This window comes from Schistocerca gregaria, chromosome 8 (assembly GCF_023897955.1).
Source record: "Schistocerca gregaria isolate iqSchGreg1 chromosome 8, iqSchGreg1.2, whole genome shotgun sequence".
Lineage (NCBI taxonomy): Eukaryota > Metazoa > Arthropoda > Insecta > Orthoptera > Acrididae > Schistocerca > Schistocerca gregaria.
The window spans coordinates 391,533,775-391,553,337 of NC_064927.1; the positions used below are offsets into that span (position 1 = coordinate 391,533,775).

At 42.6% G+C, this 19,563-nt stretch overlaps 1 non-coding gene across 1 annotated transcript; it reads right to left on the reverse strand.

The window, feature by feature from the left end:
* Window positions 1-17,967: 17,967 nt before the first annotated feature.
* On the reverse strand, window positions 17,968-18,072 carry LOC126285653 (U6 spliceosomal RNA). The gene has a single exon (XR_007551666.1). It is a non-coding gene; the product is annotated as a U6 spliceosomal RNA (small nuclear RNA).
* Between the last annotated feature and the right edge of the window lie 1,491 nt (window positions 18,073-19,563).

A 19,563-nucleotide genomic window follows, 5' to 3' on the forward strand; every position in this document is an offset into this window, starting at 1 on the left:
GCTACAGTACATGTAGTTGAGTGATTAATTTTGTACTGAAAACATTTATTTTTAAGGATATTTGAAATACAATGATACAAAGGTTTTCCGTGATGCATTTCATTCCATTGCTGTAATCTGTAACACCTGAGGATATAATTACATTAATCCTCAGGGGGGTACACGCTTACTTTGTGTACCATGTGTTTGGCAAGCACAAGGAGCCCTAGCTAATATGGTATTTGTTTATACAACTTTACACATCGGTACCATATTTCTCTAATACAGAATGACACAGCTATCTGATTATTTGACAGAGAAACAAACATCTTTTTACTACATCAGTGACACATGTTTAAGCAATTACGCAGTTGGATAACTTCACACTTATGAAATTCTATTTTGTCTGTACTTTGTGAACTGTTCATATTTTTTCAGAACCATTGTGATACTATGAGAGGTTTGAATGATGTATTTGGTATGGGATCATGATTTTTAAAGTACGTTTGAGGTAGATGACACTTTTGACATGACCAGAGAATTTTTTTTAGGGTTTGAAATTATTGGAGGAAGCTACGACGATTTTGAGAGTTGACTGAGGTGTTATGATGTTATTATTACGATGACTATGTGTATTATGCTGTTGCGGTATGTTTATGATCAATAAGCTGATGCTGTATGAGTTATTTGATTATGCTACGTATCTGTTATGATGAAATATTGAAGAAGTGTCGACGAATAAGGTAAGGAATAATGGGTAGTGGTTAGAAACTCTGGTTTGTGGAAAAGGTTGTTGGAAACCAAGAATCGTACTTTAAGAGTTATGAAATGTATGTAAATGCGTGAATGTATTACAATGCCGATGAAAATTTTTTGGACACTATTATATTTAAAGGATTTTGTTTCTACAGATTTGTAACGCAAATTCTCAACCTGTGAAAATATTTTTCTATGTGACTGTCACTGTAGCGGAAACTGATGTCGTAAATTTTTCAGTAAGAAAGGTAAGTGACCACCTGCACGTAATGCGTCGTGAGCACCCAGCTGCGCGACAGGCGCCTGGAAAAAAAGCCATTAGTGTGTGCCTGTCAGAGGCACAGGTGAAAAAAAAAGAGGCCATTATCCTCGCTATTGACATTCCTTTGTAGAAAGCATCGTAAATACGACACCCTCAAACTTGAAAACATGATTACACTGTAGAGTTCTTAATTTATGATATTTACTTAAATGAAATGATGAGAAACGTTTCATGTCTATTGTCTTGCTAGCTGGAAGATTGTCTACTGCATTATGAAGTGCCTTATGGCTAGCGAATGACGTTTCACGCCTTGCTTTGCCTATTTTGTTTAATATCTAGTTTCTTGTTGCAACGCACCATTTTTTAAATTAACAATTAATACATGTACTAATATAACTACTTTCTGTCTACAGACCCAGTAAAGAATCATTTTATGATGTACTTCCTTAGAAAAGAGGGCACAAATAGACATTTCCCTTCACAGGACTTGCAAAAATAATTTTTTTTTTTACGATTTGGTAACTTATCTGCTAGCGTATGTTCTAGTGATGCATCACTCTAGTGTTTAGGTGTGACATAGGTATTAAACATTTTTACTGTAATATTTTTTCTGCTTCAGCTTTGTCATGTTTAGATATAAATTATTACATTTATTGCTGCTCGCTATGCTTACTTGCATTTTTTTGTCATTGCTGTTTGTATTAATTGTTTTGTGCTGCTGCATTGCCTCATCAATTAGTTTAGTATCTGAGCTCAGTAGGTTTAAGTTAGCTTAAGAGGGGGTAGACTATATAAGAAACTAACTATGATCAATTGGAAGAAAAGCATTGAGAAGCTATAAGAAAATGGTTTGGCCAAAAGAGTAGTGTACAGTGGAGGAAAACTATTTTTGAAAGAGGATGAGAACAGAATGCAGAAAGCATGCTTGGATAGGATTTTTTTTGGCTGGAGCAAATGTTGAAATAAGAGGGGCGATCTAGGGAATGACGTTTTCGGTTGGACTCCATTACCAAATGTTACCCTGAAAACAAACCCTGTCCTTTCCTTTTGTGTATCCCACTATGTGTTTGTGTACCCTTGTGTATTTATTTTCTTCCTGTCTCTGTGTAGTGTTTCATAGAATTTTTTTCTGTTCTAATACTAAGCTACATTCACTATGATGAGGAATACTGTTATCCTCAAATATAATTTGCATTAATAATATGCTATTTACTTTGTAAAGATGTTTACACATTATTTATTCTGTTTTGTTCTAATGCTCATGAGTGAAGTTGATGTTTCAAAAGTTATTCTGATCATTTATGTATGTACTTATGTCATAATTTTTGTAACACTGATGTATTTGCTATTTCGATTCTATTGTAAAGCCTGTACTACTGCAAATGATATCTGTAGTCTTATGTTCTTTAAAGATGTATTTTGTACCTTTGTTATTGTATTCTTATGTTATAAAATTGTAATTGACACCAGTTCATCAAATTAAGTAACTTGTAAATTACATTTCACTGCACACGTTTCTGTTGGTCATAGTATATGGACAATATGTGAGAAATAGGGACTGATAGTGTTTGCACGTGTGTTAATAATTCAGTAAGGGACTGGATAACAGCATTGCTGGTTCTAAGGACATTTCAAAAACAATTCTTGTGAGTGCACAAGTGGTGGTTATGGACTTGCTATATTATCCACAAGACTCTTCAATGGTGATTGTGCGCCTGCACAGTCAAACAGATGGCTGCTGGCCATCTCTACAAGGACTACAGTGGGTCTACACCTTTGATGACCCACCAATACCATTATTTCTACAAGGACTGCAGTGGGTCTGCACCTCTGGTGGCCCACCAATAGTAATCTCTACCAGGACTACAGTAGGTCTGCTCTGTGATGACCTACCTACCGATAGTCTTCAACGTCGACTGACTCTGCTGTGGCCTATTACCTGTCTGCATGTCAAGAGTCAGCACTGTCTTTCGTTGGAAGGACAACACTACTTCTTCAAGACTGCTTAGAAATCCCCTACTTCCAAGTGCAATTTCTTTTACTACTCAGACTTTGAGAAAAACACTGCAATTGTTCTTTGATGAATGATCAGGACTGTCTTTATGGACTGTGAGAAAATTTTAGCTTTTGACCAACATTGTATCGATAAGTGTGTGCATTTCATTTCTTTGTCATTGTAATTATGAAAAATTTTTTCAAATCTGTATTGGCCACTGCCCAAAACAATTTATAAATTTTTTTGTGGGGAGCATGGGGGCTATGTAAGTAGGATGTTTAGGTTTTTCTATTGGTAACGCCAACGCCACGTAGCGCTCTGTATGAAAATCACTGGCTGTGCCGTGTGCAGTCCGTGGCTGGTTTGCATTGTTGTCTGCCATTGTAGTGTTGGGCAGCGGCAGCTGGATGCTAACAGCGCGTAGCGTTGCGCAGTTGGAGGTGAGCCGCCAGCAGTGGTGGACGTGGGGAGAGAGATGGCGGAGTTTTGAAATTTGTAAGAATTGGTGTCACGAACTGATATATATATATTATGACTATTAAGGTAAATACATTGTTTGTTCTGTATTAAAATCTTTCATTTGCTAACTATGCGTATCAGTAGTTAGTGCCTTCAGTAGTTTGAATCTTTTATTTAGCTGGCAGTAGTGGCGCTCGCTGTATTGCAGTAGCTTGAGTAACGAAGATTTTTGTGAGGTAAGTGATTTGTGAAACGTATAGGTTAATGTTAGTCAGGGCCATTCTTTTGTAGGGATTATTGAAAGTCAGATTGCGTTGCGCTAAAAACTATTATATGTCAGTTTAAGCACATTCGTGTATAATTGATCAAAGAGGACGTTTCACATAGACCAGTCGTGTACAATTTTTCTAAGGGGACGTTTCAATATATACTGCACTTCGCGGTCGGCATGTGATTCCTCATCCTAGTTTAAGGTTTTGCATTTAGCAAAACCTAGACCAGTCAGTATGTTTCACAGAAATATGATTTAAAAAACGAGGCTCTGGCAACGCTATAATTGCGTGCAGCGTGGCTAAGAGTAGTTACCATGAACTCTGCATTGTACTGGAGCTGTCCCATTAGTTCATCTAGATTAACCGTCACGTTAGCTCAGCGTGTTCGGCCAGAGGGTTAGCTGCCCTCTGTAATTAAAAAAAACTGAATTAATGGATAAATGATGAACTTCAACAAGCGTCATGGGACGTCCGCGCCGAACAAATACAACGAACGGTTACGAACAAAATGAGATTACAAAATAAATAAGTAAATAACGTTAGATGAAGCAGTGCTTTTGGGCACGGATGTGCAAGCCGATGTTCGAGCCGTATGCACACCAAATATTTATTTACAATTAAAGTATCAAATGGTATCCAAGTTTCATCTACACAATGCGGCATATTTTTTCTGTTACTGTTACCTGCATTTAAACATTCAGACGTAACATGAACTTCTTACAGACATAAACGACCACTCTGTTTTGTCTATAACGTAAATAAAGCCAACAGAAAATAATAGTGGCTAGAGTTACATCGTCTCTATCCAGTGATGTACAGAAAACACAGTATGTAGGTTGCACTAGATTGCCTATTACGCTACGTACACTAATTCTATTCTGTTCATTTGACGTCCAGCCTCACCTTCACAGACCCGGTACGCAAATGTACGAGAAACATTCACTTTGGAGAAGACGTTCAAAGCGACCACCTTGCACAAGTACTTGGCCGTTCTCTGGACCCTCCGCAACTCACTCGCGTCCACCAGCGCCGAAGCGGCACGCATGCGAACTATTAGTCGTGTTCATCCATGGGTGGAGAACTACACACATCAAAAAAGTTTTGCATCACCTCGGTTCCGAGAGTTCCGGAACGTGTACAGAAAATGGGAATAGAGATCAACATAAACATCATTTCCGCCCTGTTTATTGCTCATATAAACCACACATTGCGTGTTGTACAGCGAGACCTGTAGAGGTGGTGGTCCACATTCCTGTACACACCGACTCCTCTAATACCCAGTAGCACGTCCTCTTCCATTGATGCATGCCTGTATTTGTCGTGGCATACTATCCACAAGGCACTGTTGGTCCAGATTGTCCCACTCCTCAACGGCGATTCGACATAGATCCCTCAGACTGGCTTGTGGTCACGTCGTCCACAAACAGCCCTTTTCAATCCATCCGAGGCATGTTCGATAGGTTTCATATCTGGAGAACATGCTGGCCACTCTAGTCGAGCGATGTTGTTATCCTGAAGGAAGCCATTTACAAGATGTGCCCGATTAGGGCGCGAATTGTCGTCCATGAAGACGAATACCTCGCCAATATGCTGCTGATATGGTTGTAATATCGGTCGGTATTCACGTAATGTACAGCCGTTACGGCACCTTCCATGACCACCAGCGGCGTACGTTGGCACCACATAATGCCACCCCAAAACAGAAGGGAACCTCCACCTTGCAGCACAGTGCTGTATTCCAGCCACAGCCGTCGTTGTGGTTGGAATTCAGTTCCGGCGAAGCAGTGCACCAGCATTAACTCACCTGATGATGGCGGGCCAGCTGGTCCGTCGAAATATTGTGTCTGGATGACGACATGATCCGGCTGCAAACCCGTGAAGAATATCAGCAGTTATTACGCCGGGAAAAACTACGAAATCACATGCATAGTAGTTTATTAATGATTCCGGCTCAACTTCCCTAATTAATGCATACCCTGAGTAAACGACCTGACTGCTTTCCGGAAGGTCCTCACAATCTGATTATGTCAGGGTCCACCAATTTATGCGAAACCGCTCTTGTTTGAGTTGGTACTGTTAAGTAAATCAGATTTAGTCGTAACCTACACACAACGTTAAGATCCAAGGCTGGTAAAAATGTGAACAACGGATTTGAACCGCAAAGAATGTCGTGGTCCTAACATTGAAAATTAACTTGGGGAATGAGAATTTTTGTTTTCCATTTTTTTGAAAATGGACGAAGGGGTAGCTTGTTAGTGGAATAAGAATCAAATGCAAAATTAACTTGTAGGTTTATTGCAAATAAAAATCTGCATTAATCAATCAAAAATGTACATGACTTTTAAAGTGTTACTTTACAACAATGTACGTACAACTCTTTCTCGGAGTTACTGAGTGGCAAAGTTACATGAGGACGATGGAATTTAGCTGTTCATTCGTTCCTGAAAGTATACGGAATGTTTGTCCCTCCTACATATTGATAATGATAGCTGATCATTTGTTACAAGAGGCTATAAAAGAAAACAACGGATCTTAGCTTTCACTAATAGAATAAAAATTCTCTCCCTAACTGCTGATGAGATTCCCATAACAGAACTTTCCTAACATGCCGATGCTGCATTCTTGCTCACCCTAATATTCGACGCCACGTGAATTGAGCGGTGTCCAGGTGAGTAGCTGTGAACTAGTACAACACTTGCTGTGTGGCGATGGTAGCAGACCCTGATCTGTACATGACGAATTCATGTGGGAAATGTCCTGTAACACTCCTTTTGAAGACATGTACTGTTTGGCACTCTGACATCCACTGATCTTTATAGCTTGTTCTAAAACTACCTTCCCTTTTACTTCCGGCCAAGAGTTACAAGAGCTAATCACGTGTTGAACAAACCTTCTACATCCATCTAAGGTCACAGGGCAGTCAACCAATCGTTGCCTTATGTTAAAATAGCTAACCTTTCTATACAGTCCCAGAGAATGCTGAAAAGCTGGACGAGAGATAGTTCCTCACATTCCCAAATCTTCCCAAAATCGTACTCTGTGTTGGACGTTTACGGAAAAGTTTCGACAGTGGGCGGATTTTACTATAAGGCGACTTTGACACACTGGGGAGGCCTTGCTTCAGACGTACCGCCATTTTGTTGCCCGAAGCAGAAGCTTTTCCGTGGCCCTGACGCAACATTGGCCTAGAGCTCATGGCTCGATTCCAGTTTCAGAAGAAGAAGAAGTTACGAGCATTATTAGGGCTGTTAATGAGAAAAACTAAAATCAATGCGACCAACCACTGTCAAGAAAAAAATCTTTTCTTTGTTGTTGTTGTTGTGGTCTTCAGTCCAGAGACTGGTTTGATGCAGCTCTCCATGCTACTCTATCCTGTGCAAGCATCTTCATCTCTCAGTACCTACTGCAACCTACATCCTTCTGAATCTGTTTAGTGTATTCATCTCTTGGTCTACCTCTACGATTTTCACCATCCACGCTGCCCTCTAATACTAAATCGGCGATCCCTTGATGCCCCAGAATATGAATACCAATCGATCCCTTCTTCTAGTCAAGTTGTGCCACAAATTCGCTTCCCTCCAATTCTGTTCAATACCTCCTCATTAGTTATATGATATACCCATCTAATCTTAAGCATTCTTCTGTAGCACCACATTTCGAAAGCTTCTATTCTCTTCTTGTGTGCACTATTTATCGTCCATGTTCCACTTCCGTAAATGGCTACATTCCATACAAATACTTGCAGAAACGACTTCCTGACATATAAATCCAAACCCGATATTAACAAATTTCTCTTCTTCAGAAACGCTTTCCTTGCCATTGCCAGTCTACATTTTATATCCTCTCTACCTCTCTACCATCATCAGTTATTTTGCTCCCCAAATAGCAAAACCCATTTACTACTTTAAGCTTCTCATTTCCTAATCTAATTCCGCAGCGTCACCCGATTCAATTCGACTACATTCCATTATCCTCGTTTTGATTTTGTTGATGTTCATCTCATATCGTCCTTTCAAGACACTGTCCATTCCGTTCAGCTGCTCTTCCAGATCCTTTGCTGTCTCTGACAGAATTGCAATGTCATCGGCGAACCTCAAAGTTTTTATTTCTTCTCCATGGATTTTAATTCGTACTCCGAATTTTTCTTTTGTTTCCTTTACTGCTTCCTCGATATACAGTTTGAATAACATCCGGGATAGGCTACAACCCTGTCTCACTTCCTTCCCAACCGCTGCTTCCCTTTCATGCCCCTCGACCCATAACTGCCATCTGGTTTCTGTACAAATTGTAAATAGCCTTATGCTCCCTGTATTTTACCCCTGACATCTTCAGGATTTGAAAGAGAGTATTCCAGTCTACATTGTCAAAAGCTTTCTCAAGGTCTACAAATGCTAGAAACGTACGTTTGCCTTTCCTTAATCTATTTTCTAAGATACGTCGTAGGGTCAGTATTGCCTCACGTGTTCCAACATTTTTACGGAATCCAAACTGATCTTTCCCGAGGTCGGCTTCTACCTGTTGTTCCATTCGTCTGTAAAGAATTCGTGTTAGTATTTTGCAACTGTGATTTATTAAACTGGTAGTTCGTTAATTTTCCCATCTGTCAACACCTGCTTCCTTTGGGATTGGAATTATTATATTCTTCTTTAAGTCTGGCGGTATTTCGCCTGTCTCCTACATCTTGTTCACTAGATGGTAGAGTTTTCTTAGACCTGTCTCTCCCAAGGCTGTCAGTAGTTCTAATGGAATGTTGTCTACTCTTAACTAATCTTATATCAGCATCGGCTCGCAAGTCTCCGAAGTGGCGTCAAATCGAAAGACTTGCACCCGGCGAGCGGTCTACCCGACGGGAGGCCCTAGTCTCAGGACCTATGTGCTCTATTCATGCGATCTCATTACAAAACTGAATAATTATGATAGGCCAGATGACTCGCCGATTTTCACGTTTTATTTACGTGCGAAGAATGATTCACATGGCTCATCCATTATTATTGCATCTTATTCTGTATGTAAGAAAAATTGATAGGATCGGCAAAACCCAACATTTCTTTATAAATATCTCTTTGGCTGACTCCGTGGCAGCGAGAGAGGCAGTATTTCCATCGTGCTCTTGAAATTTCGAAACCGTTTTGTCCTCTTATTTCTTTCCCCGCGGGGCAATAACGCTGTTTTCGGTAGCAGGTCCCCGCTGCGAGGAATCCGCTGAGAGGCGGTGGCAGGCAGTTGCGTGAGCGGAGGTAGCGGTGTGGGGCAGAGGTCCTCGCCAGTGCCTCGCTTCCTCTCACACAACAATTGAATCGCGGCAGCGCCGGCTTCGCCTCACCGGCAAAGAAGCAAACGTGCGCAATCAGCGGCTCTCTTTATTTTCCTTCGCCCTCTTTCCCGCCATCTGATTCTCCTCCTCTTTTTAAACCCGTGTCCTCGTCGCTCTTTTTTCGATGCGGCTGGCAGTCTTTTCCCCCAGTGCCGAAGGGATGGCATCGGAGTTGGATCCTCTGCCTCATCTCTCCTCCCCCCTCACCGTCCCGAAAAAAAAAAGGACTCCGAGAGTGGAGGGAGGGAGGATTGAATTTAATAACACAGTGAACATGTGGCGCAGAAGAGGGGGCAAAAGGAAAATCGGGTTTTTCCGCGGCATTTCGAGCCGTCGGGAGAGCGAGCTGTCGCGTCCGCAGCGACAAATGCCGCTCGTCTGTCGCCTGATCTCGCTCTTTCCGCCAAGGGCGTACTTTTCTGCCGCCGGCGCTGGTATGGGGTCGGCGGCGGAGCGGGAGAACGGGGTAGGAGGCGGGGGAGGAAGTGGAAGATCGATGTGCGGGCAGAGTTGAAAGTCTCGCACTCGGCCAGGGCGAGGGCGCCGGCGCTGGAAAAAGCCAGCGAGGCGGCTGCAGCCTGCTTCCTCCCGGAAGAGGCCGCTTGGGGTCGCCTAACTCGGCCCGCCCGCATGTCACCGGAGAGGACCCCAGCCTTCTATTGCCTATCGAGTATTAATTTCTCCAGTCCGTCCCAGCTTGTAACATGATTATTAGCGAGACCATTTGCAACATGATTATTGACGAGCGCACATCTCGAAAAGGGAAACTCAATACTTGCGGAGGCATTGCGTATTGTGAGTGACGTTGGTCTGCAGATGAAACGTTGTCAAGGAGTGTTCCTTCAATCCCTTCTCGATTGACGGTCAACTCCTTCACCATGTTCCCTACCTCTGCGGTGGACCCGGAGGTCTAGTGGTATACTATGTGATCAAAAGTATCCGCACAACTAACTAGAAATGAGAAGTTCGTGGCGCCCACCATCGGTAATGCTGGAATTCAGTATGGTGTTGGCCCACCCTTAACCTTGATGACAGCTTCCACTCTCGCAGGCATACGTTCAATCAGGTGCTGGAAGGTTTCTTGGGGGATGGCAACCCATTCTTCACGGGGTGCTGCACTGAGAAGAGGTATCGATGTCGGTCGGTGAGGCCTATCACGAAGTCGGCGTTCCAAAACATTCCAAAGGTGTTCTATAGGATTTAGGACTCTGTGCAGGCCAGTCCGTTACAGGTATGTTATTGTCGTGTAACTACTCAGCCATAAGCCTGTAACCTCCCCCTCACTTATCGACCTTAATGACAGTAAAAATTAAACCGCGTGTACCTAAAGGAAATTTGGGAAAAAGCAATCGTCTCCGAAGTTAATTTGTCGGTAAATAGGGAGGAAAGGGTTACATCTAAATGAAAGGAAGAATGCAAATGAAATTGGTGGAAATTAATTTTGAGAAAAGGGTAAAATTAATAAAGAAAGTAAATGTGCGGTTGTTACGTTAACAATTAATTGGCGTTAATTAGATATTTGGGGAAAATTACGGTCGCCAGTCCTATGGACAGCTACTATAATAACTGAAAATGAAAGATTAATGCACATATAATTAGCACTAAAAGCGTGGCAACTGAAGGTTGACACATGTAGTGTGAAAAACTGAATGTTCGTCAGAAGTAATAAATTTCGCTACACTCTGACTTAATTTAGCAAAAGAATTAATAAAACCAGAAAATTGAAAGTTAATTTAGTGACTGAAATTAATAGTGAACTTTGTTTCTCAAGCACTACGAAATTCAATAAAATAAGGTTAGTCTTGGGCTACCTCAATAATCATTTCAAAAGCTACTTGAATCTACGCAATTTAGAAATAAGAGATTCAACTTTGAACTTGAATTAAATGATTCTGAACAAGTAACAATAGTAAAATTTAGTACGTACCAAGCTAAGCTGCAATCACAGGTAATCTAAAATATGGTAACAAAACTCGCACTCTTAATTTGTGCTTGTGCAATCTAAATACTGTAGCCAGCTATGAATACTTTAACTGATCTTTGAAATTAAAGCAGTGAAATGGAATGATATTACTTTAATGCTGGAGTTTGAATTTCAATGACACTCGGGTTCATTCCGGAAAAGGAAGGGACTCTGCTTCATAATGCAATTGGGACAATGAGCAACAAAGGTTCATGCTAAGTTGCTGTAATTTTGTAAGGCAAATGGGACAATTTCAAAAGCTGAGGTCTGCCATACAGTTCTAAAACTTTACGTGCTTTTAGTCTTCCTTGTTTGTTGATTGAAGGTTTGCAGTCGTCGATCGCGGAGGTGGCGATAGTCACTCATTGTCGGCCGTCACTGTTGCAGAAGCTGCATGTTGGCGCGCCTTCTTCTCGACACGGTCACCAGGCGAAACGGGCTCTTGATGTGCGCCAGCTAATGCTTCCCGTCCGCGACACCGTGCCAGAAACTATCATAGCAAGTCGAGCGCAATTACATGCTGCCAAACCCCGAAAGCGCAGCAACTCTCGGGGGCGTCACACAACACAACTGCTCCACCGCCCTACTCCAGCCAGACCCTCTCTGCCCGCGGCAGAGTTAACACTACCAAAGATCCTAAACACTTTGGTTCTCCACACGACCTATCGATGTAATCGTTCGATAGCATAGTTTTCCCTAGGCAAGACCCAGAGTAAAAATACAAATAATATTTACAAAACAATTATATATATATATATATAATAAAACAATTACAATATATAAAGACTCAGAAATGTCATATTTTCAGGTAACAAAGTAAGGAAAAACATTTATAGTACAATAGATGGAAACAGAGGATATGCATTTCCTGCGTTACAGGCCGTGCATATGAACAGTTGCTCTATCGTATTGACACATGCAATTGGCATCCCCGTATTGCTCTTCGGCAGTACGAAGCAAGAAGGTGCTTAAAACATCAATGTAGGCCGGTTCTGAGATAGTGACACGCAAAGCAACAAGGGGTGCAAGCCCCCTCTATGAAAAACACGAACACATCATAACACCACCGCCTCCGAATTTTACTGTTGGCACTACACTTGCTGACAGATGACGTACACCGGGCATTCATCATATTCACACCCTGCCATCGGATCGCCACATTGTGTACCGTGAGTGGTCTCTTCACACAACGTCTTTTCACTGTTCAATCGTCCAATGTTTACGCTCCGTACGCAAAGCGAGACTCGTTTGGCATTTAGCGTCGTGATGTGTGGCTTATGAGCAGTCGCTCGACCATGAAATCCAAGTTTTCTCACCTCCCGCCTAACTGTCATAGTACTTGGAGTGGATCCTGATGCAGTTTGGAATTCCTGTGTGATGATCTGGATAGGTATCTGTCTATTACACAGTACGACCTTCTTCAACTGTCGGCGGTCTTTGTCAGTAAACAGACGAGGTCGGCTTGTTCACTATTGTGCTGTACGTGTCCCTTCACGTGCCTACCTCACTAACACATCGTAAACAGGGGGACCTAGGGATGTTTAGGAGTGTAGAAATCTCTTGTACAGACGTATGACACAAATCACACCCAATCACCTCACCACGTTCGAAGTCCGTGAGTTCCGAGGATCGCATCCATGTGGTGCTTCTTCTTTAAAAAAATATTTATATTTTGATTAAATTATTATTCTCTTATGAAGATTCAGAAATCTATTGTGAGTTTTTCACCACTTCTTGGCGAGAAGAGCAAAGACTTTTCAAAAAGCTGAAGTGCTGTATGTCTTCGTTTATGTTTCACCGCCGGTCTGAGTGGCCTTGGGCATGGATGTGTGTGTTGTCCTTAGGTTAGTTAGGTTTAGGTAGTTTTAAGTTCTAGGTGACTGATGACCTCATATGTTTAGTCCCATAGTGCTCAGAGCCATTTTGACCATTTTATATGTCACCTGAAATCGTTTGGAGAAGGCGTAGCGTTCTCAACATCGAGAAAAGAGTTCTCATTGCCACTTAATTTATATGTGTTGTGATCATGTTCGATCACGACCGGATATGAGACATTGCAACTACGAACAGAGAAACCTAAGGGACCAGACAGAGCTGGAAATTTTATTTGCTATATTACTCCACACGTTAAAAGAAATTGGATTTAAATCACAAACAAGGTAAATGGTAATGTCCCTTAACTACGACGTTTGCGGACATGCAGTCGGTCCCTGTTAGCAGTATGAAAACTATAAAAACACCGGTTTTTCTGTTGCCATTAATAGGAGATGGATAGCATAGAAATACTTTAAATAATTAGCAGGCACTACAGAATTGGAGAGCACAATAACCAATTTAATTACCTTTGTCACTATTGATAACAATAGGCTCCGTACAGTTTCAAGGTTCTATCTTGCTGGCTGTTTCTTTAAATAAAGGCCGGCTTTGTGGCCATGCGGTTCTAGGCGCTTCAGTCTGGAACCGCGTGACCGCTACGGTCTCAGGTTCGAACTCTGCATCGGGCATGGATGCGTGTGATGTCCTTAGGTTAGTTAGGTTTAAGTAGTTCTAAGTTCTAGAGGACTGATGACCTCAGGTGTTAAGTCCCATAGCGCTCAGAGCCATTTGAACCTTTTTTTTTTTTTACAAATAAAGTCCTTTAACGTTTTCGACATTTCTTCTTAGCTGCACACGTAAATTCTTACACAGCACTGAACAATAGTAATATTTTATAACAACTAATTAGTAATTGCGGACCACGCCACATACGCGTCCGCCGTCTTTAAAAAATACAGCAGGACAAGAGGATTACAATTTTTCAGCTGTCAAAAGATAAGAAACACAAAATATCGCTATCGATACAATTTATGAACAATTCGTATTCTGCGCAGTGGTGCGTAAAATATTCTTTGGAATATCAGGTGATCGCTGCTCAACGACGATCTAAGAAATTTTTACACATATTCTGTGGCTTTTGAGCCTGAATGGTTAGATTATAGAATGTAAGTTTATTTAAGCTATCGAAACAGATACTAATATTACACCCATCCCACTCTCTCACGATGTCTAATCACTACTGAGGTCGCTGATATGGAGTACCTGGCAGTAGGTGGCTGCAAAATATGAAAAAAGTATGCTTCTTGGGGTGTCCGGATACTTTTGATCGCATAGTGTATATAAATTTTCGTTTGTTTTTAATCTAACTTTCCCCTTCCAACAAAGGAAGGAGTTTTTAGGAACGCTGCTTGTTCCAGATTCCACGTTGTACTGTAGATACCCTTCCCCGGGCGGATAAGTGGGGTAGGTCAGGGACACAGAAGTCACTGAAGTGACATGCACTCGGTGATCGAGCAACCCGCCGTTAGAGGGGCTGGAGAAAAACATGGAAACACAGCGAGGAGTTCATGGTTGAACGATCATAAATACAGATGCTAGTCAAGCCTGCAGGGTGTGTTGTTGTATTTGACCACAAACGGCAGCTATGTAATGTCCTAAACACCTTGCAATGTCAGCCGTAGTCAGTACAATATTGTGTGCAGTTGGGAGTGCATGATATCCGACCTAAGTTTAATTCTAGCGTGGGCAAATGTTGGCGCTCGTATGGTGGGTGCTTTCGTAACGAAGGTAGCTGAAGTGTTTGGTGTTCCAAGGGGAACCGGATCTACGATTTATACCACATACAGGGATATCGGATAGAACATCATCCGCTAAGTCACAATGACGACGAAAGTGTGTGTCGAGTGATCGTGACAGACGGCCATTGAAGAGGACTGTGACGCAGAATAAGAGGATGACGGCTGCGAAAGACCTGCAGAACAGACTGTCGCACTCCCAAAATCTGTCAGCGCCAAAACAATACGAAGGGCGCTCCATGAGCTGGAAATTGCAGATGGGACTCCAAATCAACTCATCAGTGATTCAAATGCCAGTAACAGGAAAATGTTGTGCCGAAGCCGTAAAACCTGTACTATGGAGCAATTGAAGAAAGTCATTTGGTCCGATGAGTCTTGCCTAACATTGTTTCCAGCTTCTGTCCGAGTTTACGTTCCAAGAGTGAAACTTGGAGGGGGATTCGGTGTTGATTTGGGCAGCCATATCGTGGTATTCGATCAACATCTACATCGTAGTCCGCAAGCCACCTAGTGCTGTGTGGCGGAGGGTAGTTTCGGTACCACTATCTGATCCCTCCAACCCTGTTCCACTCGCGAATAGTGCATAGGAAGAATGATTGTCGGTAATACTCTGTATTGGCTCTAATTTCTCGAATTTTCTCCTCGTGGTCAGTACACATATATATATGGCAATGAGGCAATACTGACCCTACGACTTATCTTAGAAGCTAGATTAAGGAAGGGCAAACCTACGTTTCTAGCATTTGTAGACTTAGAGAAAGCTTTTGACAATGTTGACTGGAATACTCTCTTTCAAATTCTGAAGGTGGAAGGGGTAAAATATAGGGAGCGAAAGGCTATTTACAATTTGTACAGAAACCAGATGGCAGTTACAAGAGTCGAGGGACATGAAAGGGAAGCAGTGGTTGGGAAGGGAGTGAGACAGGGTTGTAGCCTCTCCCTGGCGCTATTCAATCTGTATATTGAGCAAGCAGTAAAGGAAACAAAAGAAAAGTTCTGAGTAGGTATTAAAATCCATGGAGAAGAAATAAAAACTTTGAAGTTCACCGATGATATTGTAATTCTGTCAGGGACAGCGATGGACTCGGAAGAGCAGTTGAACGGAACGGACAGTGTCTTGAAAGGAGGGTCTAAGATGAACATCAACAAAAGCAAACGAGCATAATGGAATGCAGTCAAATTAAGTCAGGTGACGCTGAGGGAATTAGATTAGGAAATGAGAAACTTAAAGTAGTAAAGGAGTTTTGCTATTTGGGGAGCAAAATAACTGATGATGGTCGAAGTAGAGAGGGTATAAAATGTAGACTGGCAATGGCAAGGAAAGCGTTTCTGAAGAAGAGAAATTTGTTGACATCGAGTATAGATTTAAGTGTCAGGAAGTCATTTCTGAAAGTATTTGTATGGAGTGTAGCCATGTATGGAAGTGAAACATGGACGATAAACAGTTTGGACAAGAAGAGAATAGAAGCTTTCGAAATGTGGTGCCACAGAAGAATGCTGAAGATTAGATGGGCAGATCACATAACTAATGAGGAAGTGTTGAATAGTATTGGGGAGAAGAGAAGTTTGTGGCACAACTTGACCAGAAGAAGGGATCGGTTGATAGGACATGTTCTGAGGCATCAAGGGCTCACCAATTTAGCGTTGGAGGGCAGCGTGGAGGGTAAAAATCGTAGAGGGAGACCAAGAGATGACTACACTAAGCAGATTCAGAAGAATGTGGGTTGCAGTGGGTTCTGGGAGATGAAGAAGCTTACACAGGATAGAGTAGCATGGAGAGCTGCATCAAACCAGTCTCAGGACTGAAGACCACAACAACATATATATATATATGGGGCGGGGGGGAAGTAATATGTTGACTGATGACCACAGATGTTAAGTCTCATGTGGTCAGCCACGTAATATGTTGTCTAACTCCTCCTGAAAGGCGCTGTCCCGAAATTTTAACAGTAAATCTCTCCGTGCTGCACAACACCTCTTTTGTGGCGTCTGCCAGTGGAGTTTGTTTAGCATCTCCGTAACGCTCTCTCGCCATCTAAATGATCCCGTGATGAAACTCGCCTTTCTTCGTTGGATCTCTATCAGCGCTACCTGATAGGCATCCAGATAAATGAACAATACCCAACAATCGGGCGAACAAGCGCCTTATAAGCCACTTCTTTCGTGGATGAGATATTTCCTTAAGATTCTTCCGATGAATCTGAGTCTGGTGTCTGCTCTTCCCTATATCTGTTATATATGGTCATTCCATTTAAGGTCGCTGTAGATAATTACGCCTAGATATTTTACGGCAGACGCTGTATCCAGCTGTTTGTCATCAATAGTGTAGCTGTACAGTAGTGGATTTCTTTTCCAATATATACGCAATATGTTACATTTATTTACTTTCAGGGCCAACTGCCATAGTCTTTACCAATCGTCAATTCTCTGCAGGTCGTTCTGCAAATTCTTACTATCTTCTGGCGTTCCTACTTTGATATAGACAATTGAATCATCTGCGAATAACCTTAAAGAGCATCCGATGCTTTCTACTAGTTCATATATATATGAACAGCAACGGTCCTGTCACACTTTCCTGGGATACTCCGGATATTACCTTTACATCTATCGATTTTGTTCGGTTAGGAGCGACGTGCTGGGTTCTATTTGCAAGAAAGTCTTGAATCCAATCGCAGGTCTTCTCCGATACTCCGTAACTCGTATTTTTTTCATTTAAGGACAATGTGGGACGGTATCAAATGCCTTACTGAAATCAAGGAACACGGTATCAACCTGAGCACCGATGTCCACTGCGCTGTGGATCTCATGGAGGAACAGATCGAGCTTCGCTTCGCAGGAACTCAGTTTGCGGAATGCATGTTGATTTTTATAGAGGGCTGTTAATTTTCCAAGAACGTCATAATTCTTGAGCATAAAACGTTCCATAATTCTACAACAGATTGACGTCAACGATATAGGTCTATAATTGTGTGAATCTATCTTACGGCCGCCAGCCGGAGTGGCCACGCTGTTCTAGGCGCTACAGTCTTGAACCACTCTACCGTTACGGTCGCAGGTTCGAATCCTGCTTCGGGCTTGGATGTGTGTGATGTTCTTAGGTTAGTTAGGTTTAATTAGTTCTCAGTTCTAGGCGACTGATGACCTCAGAAGTTAAGTCGCATAGTGCTCAGAGCCATTTGAACCATTTTTATCTTACGGTCTTTCTTAGAAACAGAAATGGCCTGCGCCTTTCGTTGCTGAAGCGATGTACGATAAATTACTGCTAGAAGGGGAGGAATTTCTTTTGCATAATTACTTGTGTAGGTGGCTGAGGGTGTAAGCAGCTGATGTGAGAGTCAGAGAGTGAGGTTGGGAAAAAACTGTGGGACGCCTCACGATTTTGTGTATCATCCTTGCGCAGCCACCACGCTAATCTTCTCTGTATCGTTCCAATTTTAGTACATCTACCGCCAAAGCGGAATTTTAGTATGTATGAGCATGGGCCACGAGCCCAACGCTTACTCAGCAAGGTCACATTACTGCCAAGAATTATGTTACCATTTTGGCAATCGAGTCTGTCGCAAGGTACAATATCTGTTGGTTCCCCAGTGGGGATACTGTGTTCCAGTAGGACAGGGCCCTTGTTCGCACAGCTCACATCGTCCAGAACTGGTTTTGTGAGCGGGAGGACCAACCGTCGCACCCTCCCTGGCCATCACAATCACCAGATCTCAGTATTGTTGAGCCTCTATAGTCTACATAGGAGTATGCATCATCGCTATCCACCTCCATGAACGGTACCTGAACCTGGAACTATTTTGAAGGACCTGTATTTACCCATTTTGAGACGACTGAAAGCTGTTTCGAATGCCACCGGGTTTCTTACACCGTACTAGACATGGCAAGTATTCAGAATAAGATTTTCACTCTGCAGTGGAGTGTGCACTGATGTGAGACTTCCTGGCAGGTTAAAACTGTGTGCCGGACCGATACTCGAATTCGGGACCTTTGCCTTTTGCGGGCAAGTGCTCTACCGACTGAGCTACCCAAGCGTGACTCACGCCCCGTCCTCACAGCTTCACTTCTGCCAGTACCTCATCTCCTACTAAGTGAAGCGTGAGTCATGCTTGGGTAGCTCAGTCGGTAGAGCACTTGCCCGCAAAAGGCAAATGTCCCGAATTCGATTCTCGGTCCGGCACACAGTTTTAATCTGCCAGGAAGTCTCACATCATTGCACACTCCGCTGCAGAGTGAAAATTTCATTCTGGAAACATCCCCCAAGCTCTGGCTAAGCCATGTCTCCGCATTATCCTTTCTTTCAGGAGTGCTAGTTCTGCAAGGGTCGCAGGAGAGCTTCCGTAAAGTTTGGAAGGTAGGAGGCGAGGTACGGGCGGAAGTAAAGCTGTGAGGACGGGGCGTGAGTTGTGCTTGGGTGGCTCAGTTGGCAGAGCACTTGCCCGCGAAAGTCAAAGGGTAGGAGGCGAGGTACATCTACATCTACATGACTACTCTGCAATTCACATTTAAGAGCTTGGCAGAGGGTTCATCGAACCACAATCATACTATCTCTCTACTATTCCACTCCCGAACAGCGAGCGGGAAAAACGAACACCTAAACCTTTCTGTTCGAGCTCTGATTTCTCTTATTTTATTTTGATGATCATTCCTACCTATGTAGGTTGGGCTCAACAAAATATTTTCGCATTCGGAATAGAAAGTTGGTGACTGAAATTTCGTAAAAAGGTCTCGCCGCGACGAGAAACGTCTATGCTGTAATGAGTTCCATCCCAACTCGTGTATCATATCTGCCACACTCTCTCCCCTATAACGCGATAATACAAAACGAGCTGCCCTTTTTTGCACCCTTTCGATGTCCTCCGTCAGTCCCACCTGGTAAGGATCCCACACCGCGCAGCAATATTCTAACAGAGGACGAATGAGTGTAGTGTAAGCTGTCTCTTTAGTGGACTTG